Raw genomic sequence first — 15,560 nt, 5'->3', positions numbered from 1 at the left:
TAGTTACATCACCCTCACACAATGGCTGCGGGACTAAAGGAGATGCATGGGGTAGGCCTTTGTAAATTGTGACTAGTCTAAGAGATTTATCATTTAAAAGTAGAAGTTGCTTTCTGTGTTCTGTTCTAAAAGCTACAGTATATCATATTTCCATGCTCTCATTTCTAGACTATTTTGTCTAACTGTAGGACATGGGGACCCAATAGCTTAGTGGAGAACTCCTAGGAGCAGCTCCCTGAGGCCCAAAGAAGGGAAGGAAAATGGACAATTATTGAGAGCCTACCAAGTGCTGCCACTCCACGCCCATGCTCCTTCTGTCACTGCACATTTACAACATCTCTAAGAGGCAGGAGTTATTATTTGCCCCAGTTGATAGGTGAAGAAACTGAGGCTCAGAGCATTCAGTAATTTGCCTCATGGGCAGCTAGGATTCAACTCCAAGTCTATGTGACCTTCCCATAGCTCTTGAGCTTTCCCTGGGCCAGGGTGTCACCCTTCCCTGGGATTACTTCTCAGCATCACTTAGGATAGGAGCCCTTTGGATTACAACTAGGGTCTGCAGGGCTGGGGAGTGTGGGATCTGGGGCCATGGAGATGGCAGGCAGGGACTCCCATAGGCTCCCCACCCCCTAACACTACCACTAGCCTCCTCAGCATGGGGCAGCCAGCTGGTGACCCGACCTTGTGCCTCTGACAATGATTTAACCACATTGGTGGGGGGCTGGGAGGGATCTGTAAAGCTGTCAGTGGGGGAGGGGCTTTAACTCCAGCCTCTTGGCTCAGCCACTAGTTGGAGGTGGGAAGAAAAGGACTTAGGGAGCGGTCTGGACCTTCTCCTTCTGCTTGTGTTTCCTGCACTGGGGTCCACTGTGGACACTGGGACTCACGGAGCCCATGAAGTTCTGTGCCTTTTCGCACTCTGAGTCCAGATCCCTTAGTTAACCTCAGGCAGCTCCGAAATACTGCCACTCCTCTCCCCTGTCCTATCTGGGCAGAGTCAAACTGGCCACAGAATATTTGTTGGAAAAACAAATGAATAAATATGAACAGACTGGAGTATATAGAGACATGCTTATAGCAGGACATAGGATACATAGGCATGTGAATGTGGAAGATGACAAGCAAGTAATATGAGATGTGGTGAGGGAGAGGCACAGGAATCTTTAAGCAGGGAGATTTCTATGCTACAGGGGTTCTCTTTGTGGGAGAAAGACTGAGCAGTGCCACTTGTTAGGAGTCTCCTTCAATAGTTGGTATGAGATGCTGGAGACAGGAAACGCGGGAGTGTGCTGACATAAGAGGACTTTAAGACCTTGGTGACTGGATATTGGGGTATTATGACAATGTGATGTGGAGGAGGTTTTGGTCATTAAGGGGGATGAAAGGTATCAGGACAGAGATGGATCAATAAGGACCCAGGAGTTTCCACTTTGGGAGCCTGGGACAAAAAATTTCATGGTGGAAAGAAAGTCTGGAGGAAGACGAGTTTAGTCGATGGTCTCTTGTGATTTTGAGTCAAGACATTCAGGTGGGTATGTCTTAGAGGCCAGGGGATTTGTCAGGGATGGAAATAAGTTTGGGAGTCGTCAGGGAAGAGAAAATATTAAAACAATGAGATTGGTTATAGATGAGAAGGGTAAGGAATGAACCCTAGGTACATTCAACACATGGGACCAACCCTGCCAAATTACAGTATTCTAGTAGTCTATAGACTATGTGGAATATATATATATATATTTTAAATGTATATATACACATCTACATAGGCACATGCACAAACAAACAAACACACACACACACACACACACACACACACACACAAAACCCTGGCAGCAGAGGTCCAGATTGGACATCTTCCTAGATGCACATAGAATGCTCAGAGAATTAGGAAGAGGCCAGGGAGACAGTACAGTCCTGGAAGCCAAAAAAGACTGAGTATAAAATGGTAGGGCTTTCAACAGGGTCAAATGCCATAGGAGGTGAAAAATAGGGACTAGAAATGGGTAGATGGCAAGGAAATACAAGGTGAGCTTTGCTACTGATTAGCTAGTGTTCTTAAGCCAGACCTCATGACCTCCTAGAGTAGTAGAGACAGTTCAAGGAGTTGAGCCCTCTGAAATGCCTGGCACTGTGAGGAGTAAATGCTTAGGGACTACTTTATTGCTTATGATTATTCTCTTTTCACCTTCTCTAAGCTTCCTTGACTGCTTCAGCCTATGCAGACCACCCCCATCTTGGACCTCCCCCTCTGCCTCCCTCCACAAGTATCTAACTGGAGAACCCTGCCCAAGACTTGGGTTGTCCCTGGGTCTCTAGATCAGACTTGCATTCCCTAATCTGTCCTAAGGCATTCTGAGAGCAGGGATAGCCTGCAGGAGCAGGAGGGAGCAGCAAGTAGCAAAGGCCAGGGTGCTCCCAGATTGGTCAGTAGTGCATGGGTGGGGCTTAATCTGAGCCATGCCCCCAACAAGCACTGTCCCATTCCCAGTTTGCTTTAATTTCACCAGGGTTTGGGGTGGGGTGGGGATGAGGAGTGGAAGCTAGTGTTGTCCCAGCCTTGGGCCCAAACACCCCTGGGACCAAAGATCCCCACAAAAGCCTCCATTTGACAGAGGAAGCAGGCAATAGCCCCAGTCTGGAAAGGTCATTGGCAGAAGCATCTCTAAAATCTTAATTCCTCCAAAGCTCACAAGTCCCTGTGCCTGGGAAGACTACCTGTCACTCCTGGGCAGGAGAGTTCAATTAGCTCCGATGGGGAGAGAGGGGACAGGGAAGGAGCCATAAAGGGGCACACCGTGTGGCCTCAGGAAAGGCAGACTTTTGAACGCTGATTTGCCCTGGCTGGGTGGGAGGAAGCAGCTGCTAATTTCCTCTAGCAGGGGGTCTGCGGCCCTTCATCCCAAGTCCAAAGAGGAGGGAAAGTGGAAGCCTGGACTTTCTTGTTGCTCTGGGTCCACCATCATCTTTCACTGCCCCCAGGCCCCTCATACCTCCTGGGACCCCACAGAGCACAGAAAGCAGGTCTGTCCAATAATACAATAGATCCCTGCTTTGCCCCTATTTCTTACTAAGAAGTTGGGCAACCAAGGGTAAGGGCAGCCAGGTAGAAGCCGCCACCCCCACCACCCCAGGGCCAGGGCTGGGAGGGCCTCAAGGCACAGGCTTTCAGCTGTTTGAACCGCTGAGGGAGCTAAGTGTTCCTTTCTAATCCTCTTAATTCTCCTGGATTAGGCATAGGAGAAATCAGGGTTTGTTGCAAACGTTTGCTATCAACGCCCCTTTCCACTCCCACCCACCCACCCCTGGGTTATCTCAGCTTCCAGGTCTAAAGTCCTTGTCCATCCCAATACTTGGCTGAGGTTTAACAACATTGGGCTATTGAATCATATTTTGTTTAAGAATTAACTTCTACTTTTTCTATTTGCACTTAGGACATAAACTTTTCTCTTTAAATCTAATTTTAAATAATACACTCTAAATAAATTTAAAGAAAAAGGATGAATAGTTTAGGTGGATGTGTGCAATAAATTCCTGAGTCTGGGAATCCCTGGTCTGATGGGCCAGAGAGTGGGGTTCAGAGGGGCTGGGGCTTCTCCTGCACCACCCACGTGGCTCGAACGAAGGAGGCCTGGCTGCCCAGAGCCTCCAGGGACCTGAAGCTTCCCAGGCAGACCCTCTAGCAGAAAGGAATGAATTAAGACCCCCAGTACGACCTCTCCTGCCTCCGGGCCTACCCCTCATGCCCCCTAGAGCTTTGTTTCTCCTGGCTTGGGTGGGAGCCTACAGACACACACACACACACACACACACACACACACACACACACACCCTCTCCCTTCCCTCTCCCCCTTTTCCCCTCCCCTTCTCTCCCTAGGCCGTGAGGCCCCTACAGAGCCTCTTTGTAAAGTAATTGGATTTCTCCCCTTTTAGTTTGCAATGAAAATGTCATCTATTCCGGCCACCGCCCGGGAGGGGCTGAGCGCCCATTCAGCGAGGCAGCTCAGAGCTGTGAAGCTATTCAGGACCCCCAGCCTCCAGCTGGGCAGCTGCAGTCCCCTGACAATGCACCTCTTCGCCTCCACCCCACCAGTGTGCCCAACTCAGGAATGTCCCCGACAGGGCCAGGGCTGGGGTCTGGATTCTGAAGTTCCAAGACCACCACCCAACCCCAGCAAGCAGGCACTGGTGGAATTTGATTTGATTAAGAGTATTCTTGCACCCTATGGGGGGAAGTTCCGTGAGTTCAAAGGCTTTAGGGCACTTGTAAAGCAGACTGAGAGAGACTGCAAAGGGCAGATGCTGGGACAGAAGGATAGATACCTTGACTTTCCCCAGGAGATTACTGAATGTGGTGGAACCAATCAAACCAGAAGCCATGGTAGAGCCTTGGAGCTACCCAGTCTTAGCTAGAACCACAGTGACTGAGTGCTTTCTGTGCGCCAGGCTGTCCCGACCCTCTACGTGGACGCTTGGCTTCCGTGGAATCTCACACTCCTGTGATTGGGGTAATGTCACATCCTGAGAGGCATAGAGAAGTTAAGGGGTGGGTCCAAGAACCCTACAGCTGGTAAGTGAGGGAGTCAGGATTCACACCCAGGCAGTTTGGCTCCACACCCTGTGGCCAAAACACCTTGACAGCTTTGAAACTGCTACTCCTCTGTCAGCTCTTTACCTGTCAAAGGGACCACCATCTAACTCTCAGAAAAGCCAGGGTTCTGGAATTCATCCTTACCTCCCACTTCCTTCTACGTACATCCAACCATCAGTGAGCCTATCAAGCTGCCTGTCAGTACCTTTCGAATGCATTCTTGTTATGGACTGAATATTTGTGTCCCTCTGAAATTCATACAGTGAAGCTCTAACCCCCAACGTGATGGTATTAGGAGCCGGGGTCTTTGGGAGGTAATCAAGTTTGGATGGGGTCAAAGGGTGAGCCCCCATGATGAGATTAGTGCCCTTTTAAGAAAAGGGACACCAGAGCTTCCTCTCTCAGCCGTCTAAAGACACAGGGAAAAGGGGGCCATCTGCAGGCCAGGAGGAGGTTTCCCACCAGAACTAGGCCATGCTGAGTATCTTAAATATGTCACTCCATTTTCTTCCGTCATAAAGATTTGCTGTCTAAAAATCTGCCAGTAATCTAATTTTCTTTCCCTTCTAACTCACTTAATTTTTTTTTTTTTTTGCCTAGATGACCAGAGAAATTTTTTTTCTTTTAAGTCCAGTAATTTTCTTAGAATATATTTCAGTTGATATTCTCAGATTTGGGTTGATATTCTCAGATTTGTGGTGTGCTCTGTCTGATACATAGTTTCCAATCTTCTTTATTTCAAGAAAGATTTCTTGAATAATAGTTTTTAAGCTTTCTGTACCCTTATTTTGGTTTTCTTCTTCAGGGATGTGTTGGATCTTCTTTTTCTCTCTTCAATATTTGTCACTTCTGTTTCTCTTAACACATCTATTGTGTTTATTCACTATGTTTCTTCTGTTGTAGTCTTAATTTATGAAGTGATGCTTTTTCTTTTATCTCTAATTCTTTCCTGGAATTCTGCCACCACATTTCAGATTTTTCTAATTCTAATTTGTTACTCTTTCATGTTTTATATCAATTTCTTAATGTATTTTTTAATCACCTTGAGATAATAGGTTAGTTTTACACTTTTTGGTATAGGTTTGTCTCTCTGCTATGTTTTTATTGATGTAGCAATAGTATTCTGCTCCTTATTCCCTTTTTTCTTTTTTTCTTATAATAAATTCGAGTAAGATTTGACCTCAGTATTTCTTTTTTTTTTTCTGTTGAAGTACAGTTAGTTACAATGTGTCAACTTCAGGTGTACAGCATGTTTCAGTCATACATATACATACATATATTTGTTTTCATATTCTTTTTCATTATATGACCTCAGTATTTCTTGATAGTTTATTTTTATGTGAACTTAGTTTTCCTGAACCTTAAGAAGAAAGCGTGGTTCAAGATATTTTTTATTACTACATAAATCTCTCTTCTGTCATTTTTATATAGTGGTAAAAATATGGTGGGTTGCTTACTCAGATTTCCTAGCTCTGCTCCCCTCGCCCCATTTTCATCTGGATCAGCTCTTTACTTCACCTCTGTTGTTTGTGTCCTGAATAGTTTTTATTCCACTTCAAGCCTTTATCATGTCTAGTGACTGTCTTTGCATTCCTGTGTTATAATTGTCATTAGGGATCACTATGGAATTTATCAATAGTATTTTTAACAATTATTGATTAAATTATGCAATCATTGTCTTTTAAATTACTCTTCATTTATTTTGATAGATTTCCTAATTTTAAATTTTGTATACTCAGAATTTTTGCATGTATAATCTCAAGTGAAATTAGCCTATAGTTATTTGGTACCATATTCATAAATTTTTGTTATTAAGATCATGCTTGCTTATAATGTGGATTGGAGGGGCTTTCAATATTTGTCAATAATCTGGAATAGTTTGAATAACAGGAAGTTTCAGTTCTTTAAAATTTGGTTGGAACTCAACATTTCTTCTTCCTACTGGGCTCACACTAAATGACATTTCTCAGCCTCTCTTGTCTTTAGGGTAATATGTGACTAAGTTCTGGCTAATGGAATGTGGCAGACCCCCTTCTAGTTCTGGGCCAGAAAAACCTCCAATTTTCCATCTTCCTTACACCATCTTCTTTTGCAGTGACCTCACAAGCTATCTGTTGAAGACGGTGGAGACAGGTTGGAAGAAACATGGATTCTTGAATTACCACTGGGAAACAGCCAACAACCAATGAGGAACACCTGTTTTGGTCTCTATGTGAGTAAAAGATAAACTTCTGTTGTGTTAAGCCCCTGAGATTTAAGGAGGCAAGTTACAGCAGCTAGTAATGCCTTATTAATGCTGTAATCAACTGTAAAAATCATCTAGACCTGATGCATTTCTAAGTCACAGCTTTTTTAACAGCTTTATTGAGATACAATTCACATACCATGTAAGTCATCCATTTAAAGTGGTTCAATGTTTTTTAGTACATTTACAAACATGTGGAACCATCATGACAGTCAGTTTAAAACATTTTTGACACCTCAAAAGAAACACCCTTAGCTATCAGCACCTAACTCAAGTACCCCACCCCTAATCCTACACAACCACTTATCTATTCTCTATCTCTGTAGATTTTCCTATTCTAGACATTCCATATTAATCAAATCACATAATTGTGTGGTCTTCTGGGACTGGTTTCTTTCACTTAACGTAATGTTTTAAAGGTTTATCCATGTTGTCGCATGTATCAGAATTTCATTACTTTTTATGGTCAAATAACATTCTATTGTATGGATATAACATGTTTTGTTTATCCATTCATCTATCGACGGACATTCGGGTTGTTTCCACCTGTTGGCTATTATAAATAATGTTGCCATAAATATTCATGTACAAGTTTTTGTGCAGACATCTGTTTTCACTTCTTTTGGGTATATACCTAGGAGTAGAATTGCTGGTTGTATGGTAACTCTATGTTTAATCATTTGAGGAAATGCCAAACTGTTTTCCAAAGTGACTGTGCCATTTTACATTCCCAGAAGCAGTGTAAAAGGGCATCAGTTTCTCCATATCCTCACTAACACTTGCTATTAATCTAACTTTTTTACTCTAGCCATCCTAGTGGGTGTAAAGTGGCCTCTCGCTGGTGTTTCGATTTGCATTTCCCTGATGACTAAGGACATAGAGCGTCTTTTCATATGTCTGTTGGCCGTTTGTATGTCTTCCTTGGAGAAATGTCTGCTCAGAGTCTTAGCCCGTTTTTAAACTGGGTTATTTATCTTTCCATTATTGAGTCGTACTAAGTCACAGACTTTTCATCACATTTTAATCTTGCGTATGGTTATGAGTCTATCCAAGTTTTCTTTTCTTTTTGGATGAGTTTTGGATAGTTTATATTCTTCTGAAAAATCATTCATTCCTCTGTTTTTTTTTTTTAATGTATTGCCATATAGTTGCACATCATGTTCATTTATAAGTCTTTTCATCTCTTTCATATCTGTGGTTATATCATGTTTCTTGTTCTAAATGTTGCACATTTTAGCTTCTCGTCTACTGACCCCATCGTATGCAGGCTTGTCAGAGGTTAACTCTTTCATCTTTTATAAAAGCTGAAGTTTGGTTTTATTAACCTTTTAAAAATCATTTTTCCACACATTTATTTCAACTTTTGACTTTTTAGAAATTCCCTACGCTGTCCTTCTATTTTATTTCCTTTATTGTTTTTTATCTTAGTTTAAGAGTTAGATAAAGAGTTTTAAATGTATCTGGTAAGTTTTATATAATTTGTTTCCCTTTTGCTAATAATTTTAAATTTCAGTTTAGATTTCTTCTTTGACTCAGTGGTTTTTAAAAGTGTTTATTATTTTTTCAGTTAGTTATAATCTTTTTAAAATTATCTTTTCACCATTCAATTACAATCCCAATGAATTCAGATAAGTGAATATGGCCTATCAGCACTCTACCTTTTGAAATTTATTAAGGTTATCTTTTGACCAAGCAACTTCACAAATTTTTGTTAGTGTTTCATATAGTTGTATAAGACAAAAGAATGTGAAATGCATGGATATGTACATATAAGATGCATTTATAGATATAAGATGCATCTATACATCTTATTATTTTAATTATTCAAATCCTCTACTTCCTTGCCTATTTTTGTCTACTGAATTGTCAAATTCTGAAAGCTTTATATTTCACATGATTGTGGGGTTTCTTCTTTTAGTTCTTTATTTTTAAGTTCTGTTTGTATTTTTTGGAAGTTTTTACTGCTGTGTAGTTTGGCAAATAAAGGTTTATGATTGTTTTATTTTCTTCATGAGGAAGGAATTTTTCTTCTAGAAATGGGTCTTGGATCTGATCTATTGACACAATGTAACTAAATCTCCTAATACTGAACCATCAAGTGAAGCCATCCTGATTTTATTAATTTGTGGATAACCTTTCTTTTCTGTTTATATTCTTAGAGAATTCTTTATCTCTTGCACTTAAAATATCCACCAGGCTGTGAATCTCCTTCTTACATTTTTGCCTAGTGCAGAGTAAATTCTGAGTCTACCCATGAGCCCTGTCCCCTCTTCTTTTGATAAGTTAAAAAGTACATAAAGGTGACCCCAAATAGCCAATACAATCTTGAAAAAGAAGAACAAAGTTCAAGGACTCACACTTCTTCATTTAAAAACTTACTACAAAGCCACAGTAATCAAAACAGTGTAGTGCTAACAGGAGGACAGATATATAGACCAATGCAATAAAGTAGAGAACCTAGAAAAACCCACATGTACATGGTCAACAGATTTTCCACAAAGATGCAAGACCATTCGGTAAGGAAAGGACAGTCTTTCAACAATTTATTTTGGGAAAACTGGATATCCACCTGCAAAAGAAAATCCCTCACACCATATACAAAAATAAATTCAAAACGGTTTAAATACTTAAATATAAGACATGACACCATAAAACTCCTAGGAGAGAACATAGGCAAAACATTCTCGGACATAAATCATAGCGATGTTTTCTTAGATCAGTCTCCCAAGGCAAAAAAGCAAAAATAAACAAATGGGACCTAACCAAACTTAAAAGCTTTTGCATAGCAAAGGAAACCATCAATAAAATAAAAAACAACGACACACAGAATGAGAGAAAATATTTGCAAATGATGCGGCCATCAAGGGGTTAATATCCAAAATATACGAATAGCTCATACAATTCAATATCAAAGAAACCAAACAACCCAATAAAAAAAATGGGCAAAAGACCTAAATAGACATTCTCCAAAGAAAACATACAGATGGCCAACAGGCATATGTAAAGATGTTCAACATCACTAATTATTAGAAATGCAATCACAAATCACAATGAGGTATCATCTCACACTTGTCAGAAAGGCCATCCTCAAAAAGTCTACAAATAATAAATGCTGGCGATGGTGTGGAGAAACGAGAACCCTCCTACACTGTTGGTGGGAATGTAAATTGGTGCAGCCACTATGGAAAACAGTATGGAGGCTCCTTAAAAAACTAAAAATAGAGCCACCATATCATCCAGCTATCCCACTCCTAGGCATATATCCAGTAAAGATAAAAATTCTAATTTGAAAAGATACATGCACCCCAGTGTTCACAGCAGCACTATTTACAATAGCCAAGACATGGAAACAACCCAAGTGCCCATCAACAGACGATAGGCTTGAGAAGATGTGTACACAATGGAATACTATTCAGCCACAAAAAGAATGAAATATTGCCACTTCCAGCAACATGGATGGACTTAGAGAATATCATACTAAGTGAAGTAAGTAAGACAGAGAAAGACAAATATTATATATCACTTATATGTGGAATCTAAAAAAAATACAAATGACTCTATATACAAAACAGAAGCAGACTTGCAGACAGAAAAACTTACGGTTACCAAAGGGGAAAGGGGGGTTGAGGGATAAATTAGGAGTATGGAATTAACAGATACAAACTACTATACATAAAACAGATAAGCAACAAGGATTTACTGTATAACACAGTATCTTGTAATAACCTATAATGGAAAATAATCTGAAAACAAAAATCTGAGTCACTTTGATATACACCTGAAACTAACACAATATCGTAAATCAACTGAAAAAAAAAATACAGAGAGCTACTGAGAATAACGTAAATTTTCATCTGTGGATATCCCAAATGGACAAATACTCACATTTGAACATTTTGTTTCTAATTTTTAAAGAAAATAAATAAGCTGTACAGGTAATGTCGAATTCTACTGTCTCCAGCCCCATTTCCCCTGTCCCTCTACAGAGGCTTATGAATTTGATATATCTCCATCCATTCCTCATTTCTATACTTTTACTTCTTATATAGATATCCACAAGCAATACCTCATTTTAAAATCAATACTATGTATCATTTTCAGCTAGCTTTCCCATTCAACATTGCATTCTTGAGCTTTGATACATAGAGCTTTGGTTCCTTCATTTAAAGTGCTGTATAATATTCCACTAAAAGAACAGACCACCAGGTAGCAACTCTATTTTGGCAAATACTTAGAAGGCTTCCAATTTTTCACTATTATAAACAGTGCTGCAATGGACATCCTTGTCACCGTTCTTAGGACACCTACGTGAGTGTCTAGGGCTCACCCGTGTGCCATGGGTGGGCAACAGGCAGCTGAGATTCTGGTCCCGAAGCCTAGGGACTGGGTGCCTCCTCTCTTTACCCTGGGAACTCATAAATATTATCACTTTCTCTATAAGCACTGGAGAAAATGAAAGAAGTGCCAGAACTGAACATTTTAAACTTTATTCTGTCTTTTTCTTTTTTTCAATCAAGAGTTTACTTCTCTCACAAATTATTGCCTGTTTCCTTTAGTGTGTGTGTGTGCACACATACATGTGTTTGTGTTTGTGTGTCTGGTGGCAGGCAGAGAATGATTGTCCCTCAGGTTAGGTTTCTATGGCCCTTGTCCCTGTGTGTTCTCATATTGCTCTGTCCTTACCCTTTTCCTCTGCATGGTGGGAATGCTTCTCCATCTGGTCCCTTGTACCTCTCACTGGGTTTTTGCACTTTCAGATCTATTATTTATTGCATCCAATACAAACTATAATTCAGCTCCTGTATTTTTTGTTTACCACTGTCTCTTCCCATAAATTGCCCTTATTTACTAGAAGCTATTTTCTCGTATACCTTATACAGAGCCTAAAGTACAAATACTAATTTTTGCCAGTAAAATCCATTGCTGAGGAAGGTTATACTCTGAGTCATGTATTCATTTGACATATTTACTGAGCACCGGCCTGTGTCTTCTGAGGTGCTAGAGCTACAGGGATTATGAGATGCAGCCCCTGCCCTGTGTCCTATCCCCTTGGCTGCACCTTTTTTCATAGGCCCATTTTTTTCTCCTGGTGACTCCTCCTCTAATGAAGAGTTCTTTCTATGGGCCTTTGCTGTATGCATAGATTGCTCCAGCTCCCACTCAGAATCCCCAGCCCCAGGTGGAATTTTCCTCACAGATCTAAGGTGGGAGATACTGCGGTATGTGGTACACATACCCTGGCCCTGGCCAATATTCTCCACGTGCTGGTTCCCCTTCTGGGTGTGACACCCTGTTCTAGTTCTCCAGGCAACATGAGCCAGGAGCCTTTGGGTGGCTCTTCTCAGTGGAGCTGGTTTCTGAGACCCACCTTTGCTGCCCCCAGGATCCAGACAATTCTAAAGGGACCTTCACTGCCAGAGGCTCCCCAGTGTCACCCAAGTCAGCATCACGAGGACAGCTAAGGCCAGTCATAAAAAATCCAATCAGGAAGCCAAGCCCCAACAGCCCCTCAGTAACAGTGTCTTAGCCTGGGTCCTTGTTAGAAGCTGCTACAAGGTCTGCCTCAAGCACAGACTTAAGTTTCTCAAGTCAACACTGACATTTTTCTATTTGCAGTGATTTCAGAGGATTTTTCTCTGGATATTGCACAGGGGAGACCTGTTCATTTTGGCAGATGGAGGAAAGGATAGAGGAGCAGGGAGAGCGAGGGGCTGGCGCAGCCATGACAGGGTGACAGGTGGCATTAAAGGGCATCCTCACATCTGGCATGGCCAGCCCCTGAGGCATCACAGCTGGAAACCCTTAGATGCTCCTCTGGAGAGGAGGGGAGAGAGGCCTTTAGGCCGACAAAGATTTGACCAGGGTGACAGCCTGTACAGCAGAGCAACACGCCGAGTCTGGCGCTCTGGGGTTTGCACGAGGGGTACAAGGGACTCCCTGAGTCCCGGCGGCTTGGCCCAGCACAGTTGCTACATGCGCCAGGCCACTGCCTTCCCTAAGCCAGCACTTGCTTACTTACTACAACCACGCACCCAGCACCGCGATCTATGAGCTGCGGAGACCGCAGGGCACGAAGCAAGCAAAATCCTGCCTGTCAGCTGGGGAGTCTGAGAAGAGCAAAACAAATCGGTAGCATAGACAGTACACTCAGGGGCCACTCTTACAATTGTTGCTTGTCAGTACGCCTGCTCAGCGCGCGGGGCAGGGGCTTGGGGCGGGGCTGGCTGCGGCGTCCTCAACTCTTGTGCGTGCGTGTGTGCGTGGTCCCCCGGCTGCGCACAGTGGCCCTCCCGGCCGGGGTGTTTATTCCCCTTTCACAGACGAAGAAACTGCCCTCCAGAGCCCGGCTGCCGCCCTGCCTGTCTCATTCCCGCACGTAAGTCCCCGCCAACTTCCCAGCCTCATTCTAGGCCCTTCTGTGGCTGTCCTCAGGCCGAGGCCTCCCTCTAGTGGTCGCATTATGCCCGGGGCTGAAGTTGTGCGGGCTGAGCAGGGCGGGGGACTTCACCTGGGGTCCCGTTTGGGGTGAATGAGGAGGAGGCACTGGACCAACACGTGATCCTGCGGGATGCGGGCAGAGCGCTTCAAATCCTGGTTCTTCCCTCCATTCCACTCACTGACCTAAGCCCCAGTTTCCTCACCCGCAAAACGGGAATAAAGCATGTGCCTCGCTGCTGTGACGACTAAATGGGATGAAGAGAATGTGCTAAGCACGGTGCACACCCCCTCCCCACACACACACCACAGAGCCACCTAAGAATGGTCAGTAATAGTAACCTATTGTTAGTATCCAGTCTCTGTTTCCCATTTAACGGCTATTTATTGAGTGCCTACTACATGCAGGTACCTATAGTATTTTAGACTCACTCACCTTGTGGCCGCTCCTTAGGGTATGGGGTGAAGGGCACACTCCAGCTGCCGCCACGGCGCCGACCCGGGCTCTGGGGGTGGGGTGGAGTTTGCGTACTAGGCTCCAAGCCGTGAGCCAGCAGCGCCACCCAGTGGCGATATACAGCCGCGCCGGGAGACGTGCTTTCTGCCTTCCTGCACTTCTCAGGACTGCTTATCAGGCTCCCTCCAAGGGCTCAGACTCAGGCAGCCAGGACCCCGTGCCAGAGCCATCGGCCCCATAATATTACTGGGCTCTTCCCAGGCTCCAGGAGGGTGGTATGCAGGGCAGGGGCTTGGAGGGGGCCAGGCTTTGCGGTTGCTGGTGGATCCTCTTGGCATACAACTTGCCAAACTAGGCTAACCTCAGTTTTCCTCATCTGCAAAATAAGCAATCATAAAAACCAGTCCTTCTACACAGAATTGAAGTCAGGCTCGAAGGAATGGGGAGCGGAGAATGTGGAAAAGTTGAGAGTTCGCTGTTTTCTGGTGAGATGAGAGGTCGAACCATGTGAACTAAGAGTGAACTGGTTAAGTCCAGGGACCGGCTGACTGGAGTGAGGGTCAGGGGTGAGGCTGGAATGGTAGATAGGACCTCAAATGCCAGGCTAGCACGTAGGGAGCAAGAGCCCTGGAGTCAGACATGTTTTCAAATCCCGGCAGTACCACTTACTAGATGGGGGACCCTGAGCATTATCCTTAACTCTTCCGATCCAGTTTGCTTTTCTGTAACATAAGTACTATAAACCATTATTATGGGTGAAAAGAGATGAGTACAGAGCTGGTGCGTAACAAGTATGAAAAGGGGTCAGTGAAGAGAGGTTACCCAAAGAAGAGGTCATCTTCTCAAAGATCAGGAGGCCAGAGTTCATGTCCATCCCAGGGTCCCATCATGGACTCAGCACCTCCTAATGTCCATGAGCATTGGCATCACCCTCCAGTCCCCTGGGTTGTCTGGAACAAAGTCAGGGACTGCTTGGGGTTTATTCCCCACGGATAGTTATCTCCCCAGCTCACCCTCATTCATTCTTTTCCCTCATTCAACATCTCAAGATCTGTTGTCTGATCTGTTACTACGTGTCAGGCACTGGGCTGGGTGTTGGAGATACAGTGGGGACCAGACACCTCTTTGCTCCACCCCAAATCATCTTGGCCTCATACTTTAATTCATCCAGGGCTGCAGGATCCAGTTCTCTAAGCAGGTGTGACAGAGCAGCGCCTTACCTCCAGCCTGCCCTGGGGCACCTCTGAGGCCATGGTTAGAAATGCCTGTTTGGTACTCATGCATGTACAACCTAAAGTGAGGGAAGTTAGTGCCTGTGGGGCCGCTCTTGATTAATGGGAGCTGATGGAGAAATGTTTCCCCTCTTTCATGTCCTGGGCGGAGAGTTCATCCCCAAGCCTCTTCATGGGGTTCCCAAGGAGTTAGCAACCCCCTTGCAGTGGCTGCCACAATCATGCATTCATATGCCCCCTCTCCTTGCGTGTTTCATTTCGCCCGTGTTCCTCATTTCTGCTCCCTGGGATCACTTCTCACGTACATTACCTGTATGAAGCGTTTGTCTCAGAAGTTTAAGAGAACTCAAGCTAAGACAAACGGTGAACAAAATAAACACACATTCGCACTTCACGGAGCTTTCACTCCAACAGCGAAGCCAGGGAAAAAACAAGCTAAGTAAAGTATAGAGCAGTTACACAGCGGTAGGTGCTAAAGGAACAACAAAGCCAGGAAGGGGGGGGGCGGGTGTTAAGGAAGGAGATTTTATCTTCTGCAGATTTAAATCTGCAGTTTATTGCAGATTAAACTGCACTTTTATTGAAGGTGGCCAAGGACAGTCT

The 15,560-nt window shown here is 43.7% G+C and overlaps 1 protein-coding gene across 1 annotated transcript in view; it reads right to left on the bottom strand.

Annotated features, from left to right (window-relative positions):
* Nucleotides 1-13,799, bottom strand: part of FAM241B (family with sequence similarity 241 member B) — a 94,237-nt gene extending 80,438 nt beyond the window's left edge. The window contains exon 1 of the mRNA XM_032491552.1: nucleotides 13,705-13,799. The gene's annotated coding sequence lies outside the window, so the exon portion shown is untranslated. The remainder of the gene's footprint in view (nucleotides 1-13,704) is intronic.
* Between the last annotated feature and the right edge of the window lie 1,761 nt (nucleotides 13,800-15,560).

This window comes from Camelus ferus, chromosome 11 (assembly GCF_009834535.1).
Source record: "Camelus ferus isolate YT-003-E chromosome 11, BCGSAC_Cfer_1.0, whole genome shotgun sequence".
NCBI lineage: Eukaryota > Metazoa > Chordata > Mammalia > Artiodactyla > Camelidae > Camelus > Camelus ferus.
The sequence above is the reverse complement of the archived record's forward strand: the minus strand, read 5'-3'. Positions and strand labels throughout refer to the sequence as shown.